We start from the raw sequence: 12,454 nt of genomic DNA, 5'->3' as shown, positions 1-12,454 counted from the left end.
TCATGGCGCTCTTTGGCCATACCTGGCCCTTGCGCCATAAAACACTACACATCATCATCATCATCAGACTGGCACATTATTTACACATTGACAGTATGTGCAAACCTTATTACGCTCACATGCAGGATGTCCGCCAACCTTCCACCAGTGCCCCCATCGAGTGAGGAGGGAAGTGCTGCAGACATCTTAACAAAAAATGTACCAGTTTTCCGATCTGGCAACACTTGAAGTGCCATCACCGTCAAGTGAAGAGTCACAAGCGCCAGCATCGACTCTGTCTTCGGCGTCGCATGAGTCTGTGGAGTCTCAGGACATTTTGGAATCTCTTGAATCAGCGATGTTTCAAGAAGTTCTGGTTCCTGAGGATTCTGAGGCACACCACAGCAGTCCGCAGTCAGAAGCATCGCTGGCTTCAGCAGGCAGTCGTAGGCTGGATACGTTAGGAAGCATTGCTTCTGAAGCAAAGTCAATGGGGAGGAAAAGGAAAAAGATTAGAGTCAGTTAATATTGGAGGAATTAGGCAATGTTACAAGTGCAATCAAAAGATGCAAACCACAGGACGACCTCGAACTTTTGCCGTCTCTCTGCTCAAACACTTTAGAGAGGTGAGTGAGGATACGCATCTCGACTTGAAAATTAAATTGATGCAAGTAGGAGAGTAATTCAAAGATTAATGTATTTTAATGCATACTTTTTGTATAATAAAGCCAAGAGACCATGAAACAAAAGGAAATCATTGATGAATTTAATTACTTTATATCGAAATAGAAAAATAAGGAGGAAAATGAAAGCATATGAAAAGGTAGCTTCCCACTAATGGGAGACGAACCCACAACCTTTGAATTATGCTTGCATTGCTTTACCAGTAGAGCTGCAGCAATGGCTATCCCTCTGCAAACTTTCTTGTGCCTGTATGTGCATGTACTATATCTCACCCTGGTAGTGTTAGCCAGTGCTACTCGTGCAAGAACACTCCAAGAGCCTAATCTAGTACACATAAACATTCTATGAAATTGATGGTGGAATAGCCTCCAGCTCAATTGGTTTTGGTTTTAGCTCCCACCAGTTGCAAGTTATATTTTGTCCACTTTCATTTCCCTTCTCCTTGTGATGTTGACATTAAAAATAAAATGACAGTTATTTTCCTTTATGCTTTATATACGTTTCCTTGTCTGTTGTCATGTCAAAGCCCCTCAGCTCTTCTTTTTTGTCTATTTTACATTGTGTTGTATCCATATTTTTGTGCGGTATTCAAGAATTTCATACAGTTGTTATCTGTGGGCCTGGTTGGCTGGCCGTTGCTGCTGTAGAGATGTGTGAACATGTTTTAGCAACACACCTACGATAAAGAAGCACTGACTTGCAACTAAAGGTTTGTTGTTGTAAGACAGATGTTTATCGCTTTCATCTGTGTTTACTCATTCATCCTGTCTTGCAGCAATGAACCTTTTTGAGTTCACAACCTGTGCATGTAGAGTTTGTGCATGCATGTAGAGATGCCTGTACACGCCTGTAAATAAAAAGAAATGTAATGAACCTTCAACCAGACCCCATTGAAAATTTCGGTTATATGCTGCAAGTTGTAAAGCCTGTCAGGGCGTTCTAGCAGCGCAAGCATTTTTCAAATTGTTTTAATATTATTAGAAGAGGTAGCAGAAAGGGAAAAGTCTTGCCACCACATAGCCAGGAGGCGAGGTTCACTGCCAACATAGACAACCTCTACCTCTCCCACAACTATCATCCACAAGCCACATTCCTTGTATTTTTTCTTCTTTGTGTTCCGTGGCTCAGTTCCAGAGTTGGTTTTGCATATTCTGCATTGGATGTTTGGCCAAAGTCTTTGTACGTAATCAGTGACATTGAAGGCAGTGTGTAAATGAGACATTTATACGTATGACCCTGCTTCTCTGGCAGGAAGCAGGGCTACCTGACGGGAGCCGTGAACAGCATGTGAGCTTTAAAAAATTTCTTAAGCTGAAAAAAATGTAAGAAATTTCTGCGGCTGTCGTGCTGTTCTGCAGTTGTTTAATACTTTGCAGTGGTGTGTAAGTCATTTAGTGGCGATCGTGCCTGCAGAGTCTAGCGGCTTCAATCCCCACACAGTAAGTCAAGGCAACGTCTTTTATGTCCTACCGGGATGCCAAGTAGCTTGAATGCAAGTTGAAAAAAAAAAATTAGTACGCATGTCTCAATTGTTTGAATACTAATTATGATGACATGATTTTTCTTGACAATGATCTACATGGCTGTGGGGGCCCTTTTCGGGTGACATACGATCAAAATTCATTTGTGTAGGTTAGCTACCACCTTTGTTTAATACTACATGTGCAAGCATACCTCAGTGCATGTTTTACAGGTTGCGCAAGGTCAAAAGCACTGAGGTAGCTTTTGTGCGATGCCAGTCGATGGCAGTGTTTTTTAGAGTTAGCCGTAACTGTTACACTGGTGATGCAGTAAGTGGAAACTTTCAGTCTCTGTGATCATGCGATCATTTTCTTTTAGTATTTCTTTTCACGCGCATTGTCAGTACCATCATTACTATTTCTCGTTTTGTATCAGCATTTCATGTCCCATTTTTTATTTGTTTATGAGTTAATAAATAGTTGTGTATAATTCTGTCTTCTGTGGAAAGAGAGAAATAAAGATGACTATTAATATATTATTATATATTAGTATTTTTTATGCACGCTCATTGTCAGTCGTTTCCTTCTTTCTTTTGTTTTGCTTCAATGTTTTGTGACTTCTTCCTGATTTGGCTTCCAAAAGGCAGCGGGCAGTAATATGAAAATAAAATAAAATAAATGATCCATTAAATGACAAAGAAACGGTGTTCTGTATTCCTCCAATCGCACATTATTACTCTAGGGGCAACTGTCCTCTACCAACCTCAATGCTACAGCAAGTCGTTCTCCAGGCTCCAGGGGTTTCTCGAATGTGGTGCTGCCGTGTGAGGTCCTCTGCTAAAAAGCTCACTAGCTTGCCCAAGAGCTGCGGCGCCTTGCGAAAGAAATTGTAGAAAAATCCGTGGTCATCCTGACGTATCCGTTGCATCTGCAAAAAATGGTGCATTATTGCCTGGCAGCAAGACCATGCCCTGCCCACATACACGCGCAGGTATCAGGAGCTGTACACTTTTCACTGACACACACGTATAGCCATCAGACATCATTAATTTTACCCCCTGATTTGTTTATGTGCTTGAATACAAACAGTGGTTCGGCAAAACAGGAGAGCCAGTCAACGGTATATTCAAATCGTGCGGCCACTGCCAAGAAACTTCCGAAATTAGTCGCACAGAATTTTAACCTGCCCCGCAGGTCACAATTTAATTACATTACACTTCATATTCTACAGTCACACTTCTGAGAGACAGAAAATATAGGAAATCGTATCTCGTCCACAAGCTTCATATAAGACAACCAACACGTGTAAAAAGGTGTTCTTGAATATATGTGCTATACTAATGGCACAAATATAACTAGCAGTCCTAAGCTTTTTGTAGGGGTGTGCTAATACCGAAAACTAGATTTAGAATAGAATCAAATGAAGAAAAAATAATCTGGATATCATATAAAATATCGAATAGCAGAAAATGTATTACAAAACTTAATCCTTACAAATTTTGTGGAAGAAGAAAGAGTGCTACACAAGCTCTGTGTAAACAGTATGGTCTACTGTTAATAATGAAGGGAGCTCCAAATTAGTATTACAGATTGTCTGTTAAATAGAATCAAGCGCTTCTTCCCCTCTGAAGCTGAACAGTTAATGACCGTATGTCGTACGGCATACACGGGTTAGACAGACGGCGGTTGAAACGTCGTGAGGTGTCGTCACCACGTATCCAATATACTATCTGTATGCTTCCGGCGGCTAATCAGCCCGATCTTCGCCTATGCTTTCGCGCTTTCCGAACTACACCCTGCGCTTGTCGTTCGCCCTGTTCGCGTACGTCACGTTATCGTTTCGATCGGTGCTGTTAACCTGGACGAACCTTGCACGGACGACGCGATGCTGTTCTGCGAATTGGGCGTTCGCGCGCTGCGAGTACGATCCCCGCATTACTACTTTAACCATTTCACTTATGCGCGCACTTAAAAACGCTGATAAGTAATTGCTGTCCTATCGAAGATAAGTCCCCATGTCCAAACACTGGCTCCTAGTTCTACCACTGTAGATCATCGAAAGGAAAGAAGTTACTCACAGCCGTAAAGTCCTTCTTCTTTACGCAGTTGAAAGACTGGCCGGACCCACCAACGTCGCCGCAGAGGCCGCAGACGCTTTCTGCGCTCCCGCCGCCTTTGCAAGAGCAGCAGCAGCAAAAGCTTCTTTCTCATGTGGTACATTGCGGGGAGAGAACGCTGATGTCGGCGAAGCAAGCGGCTAAGCAAGAGCTCGGCAGCAACGTCTTGCGTGGTCGCGCGCAGATGTCAGCTGCAGTTGTGAGCAAGCAGACGCTATCGCGCGTGATGTTGATAATTGATGTAGCTTTTCTTGCCATAAGGATGTATAGATACGAACAGCGTGCATTTCTCAACTTAAAAACAACGTACTAGCTCTCACATTGATAAATTAAATAAAAATGGCTAGCCATAATGAAATTAAAGATAAACTTTTCTCAAAGCCAAAGACGACCATTTCCGCCATCGCTGGGCCGCTAGTCTGTGAGCTCTGTGCTACGCGCAGCGAAGCGCGCACGTGTGCGCGTATCGTGTGGCTGGACGCCCTTCCCTTCATCACCCGCGTACGCGCACGCAGACGCGTACAGTCGCGATCAATTTGAAGGTGATCGCTCGAGTGGCGACCGAAACTAGGAGCAGCGCCACGTTACGTCATCACCGTCAGTCAAGAGGGAAACATCAGATAGCTTCCCTCTCTCTCTTTTGCTGTTCCCTGAGCAGGTGTCACTCCCGTCTGGCAACTCGCAGCTTTTCGTCACCCTTCACGAGATAACCTGCGAATTCATTTCGATTGCTTTATCAGCTATTGCACAGAGGCGTCATTGTTAGCCAATGTATGCATGAGGCAGGGACGCGCACACATCATTGCCATCAAACGGTAACAAACACAAAAATGTGGCGAGTTAGTCTTGGGGGTGACGGTTGCAGCCTGTACGAGCGTAAAAGGGGAAGAAGGCAGCGCAATTTTTTATCTTCGCAGTTCCGAAATCGGCCGCTATGCTGCTTGGAAGGCCCGCCGGTCGCAGCTCGAGCGATTACCTTCAAATTGATCGCGACTGTACGCTTACGTGTACGCGTATCCCGTGCTGCGTGTGGTTGGGCCTCTAGCGCGTGCGCAGCGTGCCACTTCCTCGTGCAGTCGCTACAGCTGGAGCTTTCAAGCGCCTATCTCCGGGACCGCCCCACTTTCGTAGCCGTTTTCGCTCTGTAAAAACTGCAGCGTTAGGCTAGCTTCATGACCGCCCAAGTTCATAACGATTTATTTCTTCGCCGGTGTGCAAATGCCATCGTCGTTTTAACATACACTAGATGACATAGCAATTGGTACGATCCAAAATGAGCACGTTTCGGGGAGCAGAAGAATGCGAAGTTCAGTCGCAAACACGGTGACTACACGCATGTGGAGTTCCCCAAAAGTAGACACGGCGGCAGCGCGGCCGGCGATAAGACAGACGCCGACACGTGACGACGCTACCTTCGAGCATCCGACGCGCTGTGGGAACCGTAGGATGCAAGCGGCGCACACGCTGCAAACATACACGTGAGAGATCTTCGAATTTCCTGCGTCGCACCCTCTGTCCGGAAAGTAAATATAGCTTTTTTTATCCAACGGCCGTGGTACTAGATCAAACAACGAACACGCTTGCAGATCGCAGCGCGCAGCTGCTATAACCATTGACTTCAAAGAGCTTCTGATTCAGACACAGCCGAAACAGTATCGCAGCTAATTGCTGTATCTGCGGCTGCTCCCGACTCTCGCCTTGCAAGAAGCATGCGATTTATTTGAGGCTCGCCGAACTGTCGTCCTCCCGTCTCCCATGCCTGCAGGACAGGTCCCGTGTGTTCAGAAGAACAGCAAAGGGGAATGAAAGAAATACAGGTCACGGACTCTTATTATACCTTACTTGTCACCTCGTCATCTGCAAAGGTGCCATAAACTATTCTAATAGCGTTACTTTTGTAGAAACCATAAAATTAGTAGTAATTTTTATTTCTAGGTGGCGCTAGAAACGTCAAGGTAGCGTTCGGATGTGTGTGTGCGTGTGCGCGCGGACGCGGTTGCAACCGTTGCAGCTTCGTTTTGAGCACACTTTTGCAACAGTACACATCGTTACCGCTGGTTTCGTAGTCGCATATTTTGGTCGTAGTATTTTTTGTTTACGCTACAAATTAGGTTGTTCTTAAAACTTTATGAAAGTTAGTAGATGAAAAATTATTACAATTATTAGTGGTTTTACCGTGCGGTTACTTTGTGTTTGAAAGGTTTTTATAACTCCATACGATAGTGAAGCTGTGAACGGCTTTCGGACTCAGTTAGTTGGTTGCCGTTGTGTAGTGAATCACGCCTCGTGCTTTTTGATGAAAATATTTTTTTCTTTTCGGACATCGTGACGCACATTTTAGTGAAATGCTTTAACGACGATAAGTGGGACGTTTATCCGTTGAAGTCGTTGGCTGACCCAGCTACTAGTCTTCGTCTGATGTGCGAGCCTGGCTGTTTTGATGAGCTGCACGGGAGAGGTCATGATGCCTGTTGGAGAGAAGGCACCCCGAAACAGTCGCAGCCTAACTTCTGCATATAGGTAAGCAATCTCGTTTTCTCGGGCACATAGCCTTTTTTCTGTTTTGACATTGACAAGCGTGAGATGTTAAGCACACCGTTCACTTTCTTCAAGCAAACCGTATGCCCAGGAGTTAAAGCGCGCGATACTAACGCTCGCTGCCGCCGTCACTTCGTTTGAAGTAATTGTAGGCGAAGAGGCAGCGGCGCCCTACGTGCGTAAAATTGCACTGCTTCATTGGTTCCTGTCTAATGACCTTTCCTTAATTTGTAGGAGAGAACACAATTGGAACATAAGGATCAGCTTCTCTGAGCAGTGATAATTGGTAACACTGAGCTTAGCGTCACACATTACTTCCCCCCTTTGCTCTGGCTTCTGGATTGGATTGGCGCGGCTCGCTCCGTGCTTGCCCGCGCTTTTCCGAGCGGAGATTGCTGTGCGCCTGGTTTCTGCACTAGGCTCTTATACAGTTGCTTTTTGGAGCGCAGATCTGTGTGCGTCTGGTTTTTGCACTAGGCTTTTATACGATCGCTTGTCGCTGCTTTCCATTCGCCGCGGCTTGGTGCAGGCGCACAGACTTGGTGTGCGCCTGCTTTTTGCACTGGTCTTTGAACACATCGCTCGCTGCTCGTGCTTATATATAAGTACGAAGTGAGCAAAGTGAGCGTCGCTTAGCGCGGAAGTCATGTACCTTCACACTGGGTAGCGCCGAGCGGTAGCTTCTAACAAACGCAGAAATGAGTCTTTGCAGCGCGTGTGGCCATTAATTGACTCCCACCCCACAGCCATGTGAGGTGCGACTCCAGGAGCGGTGCAGTTACTCTGCAGCCGGCGGAAAGGAGGTGGCGCTTCACTTTCTGCCAATAACTTTCTATTTTTTTGCGTGTGAACGCCCGTACGCGATAGCTCGTGAGGTTGTGCGGGACGAGCTGCTGGCGCGACCCCCACTCGGTGGCCCCGGCCGGGAGGATCGTGCAAATTGATGAATGCCTCCTTCGCGGCAATCGAAAATACAATCGAGGCCCCCTGATGACGGGCGACAACGTTCCGCCGAGCCGCCAAATCACGGCGGCATTGCAGATCGTGGACCATGGGTATTCGGCATGATCTGCGGTACCACCGGGCAGCTCCGACTATTCAAGGTCGACAGACGAGACGCGGCAGCCTACGTTGAACCGGGGACCACCATCCACAGTGATGAATGGGCCGCATACAACTGCATGCAGAACTTAGTGGATGCTAACGGAGCGAGCCTCAATCTGCAATGGGAAACTAAACACAGCGTGAACTTTGTGGGCCCAATCACGAGCGTTGACACGCAAAAAATGGAATGTTATTGGCATGCAGAAACTGAAGCGCCACCTCCTCGCAGCCGGCTGCAGGGTAACTGCACCGCTGCTGGAGTCGCACCTCACATGGCTGTGGTGGGAGTCAATTAATCGCCACACGCGCTGCAAAAACTCATTTCTGCGTTTGTTAGAAGCGATCGCTTGGCGCTACCCAGTGCGAAGGTACATGACAAAGTAATCGAAAACAAAGCGCAGTTTCCTGACCCTTTGCTTTTGTATGAATGTTTCCCAGCATTGCTGCGCGCTTACACACACGGTAGCACTTCCGCGATAAGCGACGCTCACCTTGCTCACTTCGTATTTATATGTAAGTGCGAGCAGCGAGCGATGTGTTCAAAGACCAGTGCAAAAAGCAGGCGCACACCAAGTCTGTGCGCCTGCACCAAGCAGCGCCGAATGGAAAGCAGCGACAAGCGATCGTACAAAACCTTAGTGCAAAAACCAGACGCACAACGATCTGCGCTCGAAAAAGCAACTGTACAAAAGCTTAGTGGAGAAACCAGGCGCACAGCAATGTGCGCTCGGAAAAGCGCGCGCAAGCACGTAGCGAGCCGCGCCAACCCAATCCAGAAGTCAAAAGAGGGGGGGGGGGGGGGGTAATGTGTGACACTAAGTTCAGTGTTACCGTGATAATGTTATACAGTGGTCACGCCATCTTTCATAGGGGCTCACGTGGGTTGTCTAAGCGCTTGTTATCGCGTTCCCATACGTGAGAGGCGCGCTGCCTTTCAAGGTATGTAGGCAGACACTACGAGCATAATTGTGGAGCAGGTGTGCAGCTGTGCTACTTTTGTACCACACTCGTACCGGAAGGCGGTGTTGCACGTCACGCTTACGCATTTCGTAACTATGGCGGCCGCCGTGGCAGTTTGGGGCTCGAGGTCGTGGATATGATCCCTGCAGCGGCCGCATTCCAAAGGAGCGGAATGCAAAAACGCTCGTGCATTGTGTATTGTAGGCACGTAAAAATTTCCAGGAAGTCAAAATTAATACGGAGTCCCCAACTACGACCTGCCTCATAATCAGATCGTTGGTTTCGCACGTAGGACATCATAATTTTTTTTTTAAATCCGTAGTGGCTCATCGTATACCATACGGTTAGAGTGATCACCTTTTGTGCCGTAGCGGTTAAGCGCGCCTAGATTTAGGTTGCGCCTAATGATGGGGCGCACCGCAAAATATATTTCGCCTCTTTGGGATTTGCGGAGAACGGCCAACCGATAAGTCGCAGCTTCCGCGCGGTGACTGTACACGGATACACAGCGCAAATGAACAGAGGCGTGGTGACGACGTCGCCAAAGAACACAGACGCCGACGGGCTCGCCTTATCGCCTATCACCGCCAAAACTACCGCAGTAAGGATCTTTATCTAGCGCGGCGCGTTTCCGTTGAAGGCGTACTGTACAATTTTTATTGTCGATAACCGAAACATGCCACCGTTCTCTGCTGCCTCTTTGAGCTGGACCGATCCGAATGTGCGTTGCTTGCAGAAGCGAATGGAGCGCCACTCGGCGCGTTGTCGCCTCGAGCATCGTTTGCGCGTTGAAGAATGACGCGTGCATGAAGCTAGCTCACTGCGCAGACGCTACCGCGCCAAACGCGCAAGGGCGTGTACACGACGTTCTGCACAAAAATCGCGTGGGATGATCGGAGACACGCCGGAGCGGCTAGCTTCAAAGAAGCGGTACATCTTCTCACTCGTACAGGCACGCTCACGCTCGCATCGCTCTCGGTGTATCGTTAGGTCATTCCTGCTGCTGGACTTCTACCCAAAGATTCGATATCTGCTTGGGATCGGCTATGCACTGTCGCGTGGTCTTTGGTTCTGCGGGAGCCGGGAATATTTCTCCCCGCTGTGAAACATCGCTGTGCGTGTCTTAGCTAACATTTACCGTAGCAACCCATTTCTTCCTTTTCTAGACAGCACTCGTAAAGAGTCGCAAATTTTTACTTGCCAGTATAGTGTGTACTTCTATTTTGTGCGTAGTTATGTGCAGTGTGTGGCAGATTCTGAATCCGCGCAATCTCATTTTCTGTCCGCATTCCCTTCTCGCAGGTTGCGCATGCAGCAAATACCCAGATGCTAAAGTGTTCTACGTCAAGAGCAGCTTGGCGTCGTGCAAGAGACACCCGTTGACATGTGGCTGATTCACTAGCAAGCTCGCGTCTCTGTTGCCACTCTCCATCAAGTCGGATTTTTAACTATTTCTCGTGCTTCTGTGTGGTGTACTAGCTGCCGCATGGACGCTGTGAGGGCTTACTTTCGATTTGCTCTAGCTTGGGAGTTATTTCCTTTTGCTTGCGACAATGTTTACCAGCCTAACCAAGTGATACGTGCGTACTGGAAACAGCAGCGCGAATAGAGGCGGACGATGGACGAAGAAATAGGTAGGAACACACACGAGCGCAAATTCATTTTTGAAGACAGAGGTATTAAAGACGCTGGTCAACTTGACAAAGGTGAAGGGCCGTGCACGCGTGGTAGAAACAGCCACGAGCGACAAGAAAAAAAAATATGAAAAGGCCATGTCGTAGAATAAACGTGCGTGAAAAACGAGAACTATCGGACAAATCTTTCGAAAAAGCGAAATATTTGTCCTATGAGTGATACTACCCAACGAGAAATACTCTTGAGAACTGCAAGTGTTCCCCACTAAGCGTAACAGATAACTTGGTTATGTATTTGTTTCGTTTGTGATCAATAAATATTGCTTCTGGAACTCCTCTGGTGTTGAGGTATAGAGCAGAAAGAACGGTTGTTTCATCACAAAGACCAGAACACAAGAGGACTTATGGAATAATTATTTATTGATCACGAAGAAAAATTCATAAGCATGAATGAATGAATGAATGTTTGATGTTTTGTGGCGCAAGGGCCAAGTATGGCCAAAGAGCGCCATGTCCGTGTTAATGGGCTTGCAGTGAAATCATGAGTTCGATGAAGTTGGTGTGACGTGGCTGTAGAGGGGCCTTAAAAACGGTCGCGCTAAAGTGCGCAAAATCTGTATAATAAGATTATGGCGATGACTTATGACGTGTATTATGAACATTAATATGCATTTAAATAGAATAATACGATGCGTAAAAATATATAAGGTTATAAGATATGTTCGAGCACTACTGCCTCCTTAGAGCCCTTGAAAAAACAAGGGCCTGGAGGCATGTGCTAGGCAAAACTCTTATCGCAGCGGCATCCTCTGGAGCGAGGATGCTCTACGAATTTCTTGGGCATATAACGTGTAGTACGACATTATTTAAGAAGCTCAGGACTGTCTTGGTGTCAAAAAGCGGTTCCTTACCAAGAAACATAACCGGGTGTAGAGGGATGTGATGTTTGTAAGCAAGCGGAAAATGTTTCTTTCTCTCCGTTTCGGCTTCCCGACACTCCAGGAGCACGTGGAGGACAGTAAGCATCTCACCGCATCTACCACAGATTGGAGGTTCACTTCCAGTAAGCAGATAATTATGGGTGCCAAATGTGTGTCCTATTCTGAGGCGACAGAATAGGACATCTGTTCGCCGAGATTTTGTTGGGGAGGGCCAAAAACCTAACTGCGGCTTTATAACGTGCAGTTTATTATTTATCTCTGCGTCCCACATGCGTTGCCAGTGGTTTCGCAGTTTCTTTCGTATGTAAGGTTTCAGATCTGTGAGAGGCACCAAATCAGTATTATTAACAGCAGGGAGTGCAATTGACGTAGCCATCTGGTCTGCCAAGACGTTACCCTCGATTCCCCTGTGGCCGGGCACCCAGCATATGATGATTTGCTGGTTAGACAGATAAGCTTTGCACATGTCGGAATAGACCTCAGTAAGTACAGGATTTTTATGTTTGTAGGGTGACATTAAGGCCTTCACCACACTTAGGGAGTCTGTATATATTACGGCCTTTTGGAGTTTTGCTTTCTTTATATGCTTCACAGCCAACCATATAGCGTAGGCCTCTGCCGTAAAGATACTTGTTTCTGGATGTAGTACATCGCATTCCGAAAAAGAAGGACCGACGACTGCATAGGATACTCCGGCATGCGACTTGGAAGCGGCTGTGTAGAACTCTGTGCACGAGTGTTTGTACTGAAGTTCTAGGAAATGCATTCGAATTTCTACCTCTGGAGCATGCTTTGAAACTTTTAGAAAGGATACGTCACATTCTGTGACCTGCCAGTCCCAAGGAGGTAATAGCTTGGTTGGGCGCATTAAGCGGTGCTCCAGGAGTGGGACATGCATTTCATCGCTAAGCTCCTTCACACGCAGCGAGAAAGGCTGTCTTATAGACGGACGGTTGCGGAAAAGTGTAGCATACGTCATATCGGTAATGATATTAAAACATGGGTGTTCAGGAATGGAATGCACTTTAAGGAAATAA

General features: G+C 46.8%; 1 long non-coding RNA gene across 1 annotated transcript; it reads right to left on the bottom strand.

Annotated features, from left to right (window-relative positions):
- Positions 1 to 365: 365 nt before the first annotated feature.
- Positions 366 to 4,522, bottom strand: LOC126519001 (uncharacterized). The gene is made up of 3 exons (XR_007596517.3): positions 4,202 to 4,522; positions 2,887 to 3,051; positions 366 to 452 (listed from the first exon to the last, which is right to left on the bottom strand). It is a non-coding gene; the product is annotated as an uncharacterized lncRNA (long non-coding RNA).
- Between the last annotated feature and the right edge of the window lie 7,932 nt (positions 4,523 to 12,454).

This window comes from Dermacentor andersoni, chromosome 10, assembly GCF_023375885.2.
Source record: "Dermacentor andersoni chromosome 10, qqDerAnde1_hic_scaffold, whole genome shotgun sequence".
NCBI classification, from domain to species: Eukaryota; Metazoa; Arthropoda; class Arachnida; order Ixodida; family Ixodidae; genus Dermacentor; species Dermacentor andersoni.
This window is presented reverse-complemented; position numbering and strand designations above follow the sequence as displayed.